We start from the raw sequence: 5,966 nt of genomic DNA on the forward strand, positions 1-5,966 counted from the left end.
TGTGGCGATGTCACAGTCATCAAAGCTTCCCCGGTGGTGGTGGCATAAGGCGGGGCAGTGGGACAGAGAGAATATCGCCGTGGGTTACGAGGAGCGCAGGGTGGGCCGACTGCTCACCATCGCCCGGGAGAAGTCGCACAGACAGAGAGAAAGCCGGCTCCAAACCGTGAGCTCGCTATCCGAGCTGCGCTGGGCGTTGGACCGCACCCGGGCTGCAGCAGAGGAGCCTCCTACTGCACGTGGCCACGGGACAGCCGTGGCCCAGGACCTGGCCCGAGGTCTGGGCTGCAGAGCCGCGGTCCGTGACGGGTGCGAGCCTCCCAGGTCTCTCGTCACGGGCGGGGACAGCTAAGGAGGGGCCTGAGACGTGGGGCGGGGACACGTGGGCAGACACAGATGGGGCTGAGCACTTTGGCCCCCAGATTCCCCGGAACGTTCCTTGTCAGGGGAAGCAGCCCCTTCCCCTCCGTCTGGGGAACCTGCCTCTGTCTGCAGAAGATCTTTCTGTGGCTTCTCCCGGGGCAGGTCTCCGTCTGCCTCTCTCTGCAGAAGATCTTTCCGTGACTTCTCCCGGGGCAGGTCTCCGTCTGCCTCTCTCTGCAGAAGACCTTTCCGTGACTTCTCCCGGGGCAGGTCTCCGTCTGCCTCTCTCTGCAGAAGATCTTTCCATGGCTTCTCCCGGGGCAGGTCTCCGTCTGCCTCTGTCTGCAGAAGATCTTTCCGTGGCTTCTCCCGGGACAGGTCTCCGTCTGCCTCTGTCTGCAGAAGATCTTTCCGTGGCTTCTCCCGGGGCAGGTCTCCGTCTGCCTGTCTGCAGAAGATCTTTCCATGACTTCTCCCGGGGCAGGTCTCCGTCTGCCTCTCTCTGCAGAAGACCTTTCCGTGACTTCTCCCGGGGCAGGTCTCCGTCTGCCTCTCTCTGCAGAAGACCTTTCCGTGACTTCTCCCGGGGCAGGTCTCCGTCTGCCTCTCTCTGCAGAAGATCTTTCTGTGACTTCTCCCGGGGCAGGTCTCTGTCTGCCTCTCTCTGCAGAAGATCTTTCCGTGACTTCTCCCGGGGCAGGTCTCCGTCTGCCTCTGTCTGCAGAAGATCTTTCTGTGGCTTCTCCCGGGGCAGGTCTCCATCTGCCTCTCCCTGCAGAAGATCTTTCTGTGGCTTCTCCTGGGGCAGGTCTCCGTCTGCCTCTCTCTGCAGAAGATCTTTCCGTGACTTCTCCCGGGGCAGGTCTCCGTCTGCCTCTCTCTGCAGAAGATCTTTCCGTGGCTTCTCCCGGGGCAGGTCTGCCTCTCTCTGCAGAAGATCTGCCTCTCTCTGCAGAAGATCTTTCCGTGACTTCTCCCGGGGCAGGTCTCCATCTGCCTCTCTCTGCAGAAGACCTTTCTGTGACTTCTCCCGGGGCAGGTCTCCGTCTGCCTCTCTCTGCAGAAGACCTTTCTGTGACTTCTCCCGGGGCAGGTGCCCACCCTCCCTCCCGCACAGCCCGGTCGTCCCCAGGGACTGACCGTAACTAGGGTTAGATCCTACGCTGGCTGCAGGCAGGAGGGCCAGACACAAGAGATTGCTGAACGCTGCCAGCTCGCGACGCCAGGAGTCTGGTGGGCCGGGTGCACGTGTGGGGACGGGTCCCAAGAGAGGCAGACCGGGGAGGATAAAATCCAGGGAAGTCATATGCTGATGTGCGTGCGCTCGTGGAAGGTTCTGGATTTTACACGCTGGCATGAGCACCTGGGAGTGGTGTAAGTTGTCTACTCGGTTGACCTGCTTAGTCCAAATCCAAACTGAGTAAGTGGCCTTCGGTCAGCGAGGTTGGGGTGCCTGGGATTTCCCTGGAACTGAGCAGGAGTCTGACGGCCCAGGGGGCGGGAAAGGTCGGGGGGTCTAGTACGTGCATCTGGAGAACTCCGAGAACAATTTCTTCACTGAGAAGCGTATTGGAGAGCGGGCTCCCAACCCTCTTTCTTTTTCTTTTTTTTTTGAGACAGAGTCTTACTCTGTCGCCCGGGCTAGAGTGCCGTGGCGTCAGCCTCGCTCACAGCAACCTCAAACTCCTGGGCTCAAGCGATCCTCCTGCCTCAGCCTCCCGAGTAGCTGGGACTATAGGCATGCACCACCACGCCCGGCTAATTTTTTTCTATATATTTTTAGTTGTCCAATTCATTTCTTTCTATTTATAGTAGAGACGGGATCTCGCTCTTGCTCAGGCTGGTCTCGAACTCCTGAGCTGAAGAGATCCGCCCGCCTCGGCCTCCCGGAGTGCCAGGATTACAGGCGTGAGCCACCGTGCCCGGCCTAGAGGGGGGCTCCCAACGTCCTTGAAGTGTGATGCTCCGTAGGTTGGGGTAACGGCGGGAGATGGTGCCACAGTGTCTGGTTCCCGTGTTCCAGCCGTCACGCGGGCCCCCGGCGCCTGGAACGGGGCAGCTGGCGCTTAATCGTACGAGACAGGTGGGTAAACTCCCACGACATCGGCATGAGCAGAGCGGCAGTCAGAAAGTTCTGGAGGCCGGGCGCGGTGGCTCACGCCTGTAATCCTAGCTCTTGGGAGGCTGAGGCGGGCGGATTGCTCAAGGTCAGGAGTTCAAAACCAGCCTGAGCAAGAGCGAGACCCCGTCTCTACTATAAATAGAAAGAAATTAATTGGCCAACTGATATATATATAAAAAAAAAAATCAGCCGGGCATGGTGGCGCATGCCTGTAGTCCCAGCTACTCGGGAGGCTGAGGCAGGAGGATCGCTTGAGCCCAGGAGTTTGAGGTTGCTGTGAGCTAGGCTGACGCCACGGCACTCACTCTAGCCTGGACAAAAAAGTGAGACTCTGTCTCAAAAAAAAAAAAAAAAAAGAAAGTTCTGGACCACTGGGATTAGTGGGACCACCGGGATTACTGGACCTCGGGATACTCCGAGGATTAACAAGGAGTATCTAGGAATGAAATCGAAAAAGTCTAGGTCTTGTGGCCCAAAATGTGACTTGAGTCGTCCTAGCGAGCCCTCGTGACCACTTCGTGCCCACACCTGACCGCATGTGCAGACTTGGGTCCCTCGATTGGCGTGGAGCCTGTGAGGAAGGCCTTCTGATTTGGCCGTAAGTTTATATTTTAACTTTCCTCTAAGCATCTCGCGGAGGGACCCGTGGCCGTCTGCCGGGGAGATCGTGCCCTTGGAAGGAAATACCAAGGCTTCGCAGCGGTCCTTGCAAACGGTCAGGACTAAAGCTAATTCCCGGAGACCCAACGTGCCACCTGGACTCACTGGTCAGAGGGGCTTATCAGAGTCAGGGAGCGACAGTGCCTCCTAATGGGTCCAGCGGGATCACCGCTGTGGTTCCTTCCCTGGTTCCGGAATGTGCCGTGGGCAGAGCTGTGCTCAGTGACTGGTGGAATCGCCACGCGGGGGTTTCGACCCGTGGGGTGACGGCTGCCACTGCAGAAGGGGCCCCTGGAAGTGCCTGGAGCTGCCTCCTTGTGCCAGAGCAGTGGGCCAGAGGCGACACTGCGTCTTCAGGGCATGGGGCTGGGCCCCCAACAGGGACTTGAGGGGTGTGGGGCAAGTGGCTCACCGTCAGCGTGCAAGTCCCCTGTCTGGCTGGGTCCTAGAGCATGACCATGTTTTCACGAGCACCATCGGGAATGGACGCCAATCCCAGAGGTGGTTCTGCATCTGGGATCTGTGCTAGAGAAGACCTGTTCAGCCCCTGCACCTGCCACGCACCTGCCACACACCTGGCCTGCACCTGGCATGCACCTGCCACGCACCTGCCACACACCTGGCCTGCACCTGGCATGCACCTGCCATGCACCTGCCACACACCTGGCCTGCACCTGCCATGCACCTGCCACATACCTGACATGTACCTGGCCTGCACCTGGCGTGCACCTGGTGACTGACTAGACAGCGGAACTCACAGAGTGGTCCTGGACCAGCAGCATCAGCCTCGCCGTGGAACCTGCTAAACATCCGAGACCACCTGAGTTAAATCTGGGGCTGGGCCAGAGGTCGTGTCAGAGCAAGCTGCCCAGGTGATTCTGGCGCAAGCTAAAGCCCGACAACCACTGCGCCAGCAAGTACTTTCTACTGCACCACAGTCAATACAGGTGATCGGAAGGAGTTCGCTCCAGCTGCCGGGAGAGCGCGGTGCACCCTAATTGCGTTGCCGCGGGGATTTGTGGATTCTCCTGCTGTCTGCCAGGTGATGTGGGACCCCATGATCCGGACAGCCTGCAGAACTTCATGACCTCCTGTTGCATTTATGGCGTTGTGCTGATGGGATCTGGTGGGAGGGAGCTAGCAAGTGCTGTAAATGACTCGTGCTTGCTAGAAGGGGAGAGAAAGCCCGCTCGTGTGTAAGTCCAGGGACCTGCCACGTTGGCGAGGTTTCTTGGGTTCTAGCAATCTGGGGCCGGGGCTGACATCGTACTCTAACGTGACAAGCACATTGCTTCACCTGGCATCGTCAACCGTGAAGAGAGGCCCAGGGCTGGACGGGACTCTGATTTCCGAGGCCCGCGCGGGACGTCTGTGCGGCTCTCTGGTGCATTTCCTGCGGACACCACAGGCTGCTGGTTTGAGCGGCGCCCGGAATAGTGAAGGGCTGTGGACAGGTCTGGGGAGAGCCGCCTGCCAGTCGGGCCTCAGACCAGCAGGCGCTGGGGTCCTGGGCGCCTACTGCAGACGGAGACGCTGCTGCGTAGAACCCGCCGCCCCCCATAGTGGCGCCGCCCGGCCGCGCAGGCTCAGGGCGGGCTTGGGAGCCGCGTGTCAAAGGACGTCTTTGAAGGGCCCCATGCTCGCAAGTACTCAAGGGGCCACGGACGCCCCTGCCAGAGGCGCCCACCGCAGCCGAGGCTCTGATGATCAGGGGGGCCGGATGGCCCAGCCGGTCCACCCTGCCGTCTGCTCGGTGTCACCGCGAGCACAGTGGCAATAGTGGAGGGGACAGAGGCCGTCCGTGGGCTCAGCAGCGCAGGCCTGCCCTCACTGGGCTGCAGTGCACTGTGTCTGCCGCTGCCCGGGCACGGCACCTGTCAGGCAGGTGGGGACACGGGCCAGCCGCCGGGGGGCAGGTGTGACGTCGGGTCCCTTTCCCTACTGGGGGGTGGCAGGGACAGACCCCCGTTCTAGGCGTGGACGTGCCGTCCCTATCCTCGCCCCCGTCCGTGGTCTTTGGTGTGTTTTGTGTGCTGTGACAGAACACCGCAGACCTCGTGATTTACAGTGAACTGGGGTTTTCTTGGCTCACGGTGGCGGGCGCCACGAAGCCCAGACTGAGGGCCGGCACCTGGTGAGGCCTCGGTGCAGCGTGGTGACTTCGTGGGAGGCACCACGCGAGCAAGAGAGAGAGAAGATGGGGCCACCCCCTCCCCCTTTTGTGACAGCCCGCTCCCGAGATAACAGCACTAATCCGTTCGCTCCGCCCTCGTGGCCTAATCTCGTGAGGTCCCACCCCCCGATGTTGTTGCTTGGGGGGGGGTCGGGTTTCCAACACGTGAACTTCGGGCGACTCGTTCAAACCATCTCAGCGTCCCACACACGTGGCTTTTAATCAAGGGACCCCCCTGTGCGGCAGCGGCGGCTCATACCCACGAAACCCACTCGTGTGCCACGGAGCCGGCTGGGTGGCCGAGATCTGGAAAGGCCTCTGGAGGCTCGGAGCTGGGGGCTGCCCTGCAGGGGGCGGCGCTGGTCTTAGCCCGGAGGCCCACGTGGAGGCCACGCGCCATCTTGCCCCTCGCTGGGAGACCCTAGTCTGGGACCCACGGGACGGCGGCGGGAGGGACTCTTCTCACCGTCGTACCCAGTGACCCGCCTGCGGGATTTTGTGTTCTCTTCTTCTATAGCCTTAGGTGTGGTGGGTTTGGGAGCCCCTGGTGACCAGGGGGAAATGCTGCCCCCGGGGAACGCAGTTAAGGTCTGTTGGATTAGAGGCTGATGGGGTCCTGTGCCGTGTGGGGCTCCCCGTGCGGAACCA

At 60.8% G+C, this 5,966-nt stretch overlaps 1 long non-coding RNA gene across 1 annotated transcript; it reads left to right on the forward strand.

Moving 5' to 3' along the window:
* Positions 1-2,175: 2,175 nt before the first annotated feature.
* LOC142871890 (uncharacterized) lies at positions 2,176-5,217 on the forward strand. The gene is made up of 2 exons (XR_012920062.1): positions 2,176-2,446; positions 3,113-5,217. It is a non-coding gene; the product is annotated as an uncharacterized LOC142871890 (long non-coding RNA).
* Positions 5,218-5,966: the final 749 nt, after the last annotated feature.

This window comes from Microcebus murinus, chromosome 7 (assembly GCF_040939455.1).
Source record: "Microcebus murinus isolate Inina chromosome 7, M.murinus_Inina_mat1.0, whole genome shotgun sequence".
NCBI classification, from domain to species: domain Eukaryota; kingdom Metazoa; phylum Chordata; class Mammalia; order Primates; family Cheirogaleidae; genus Microcebus; species Microcebus murinus.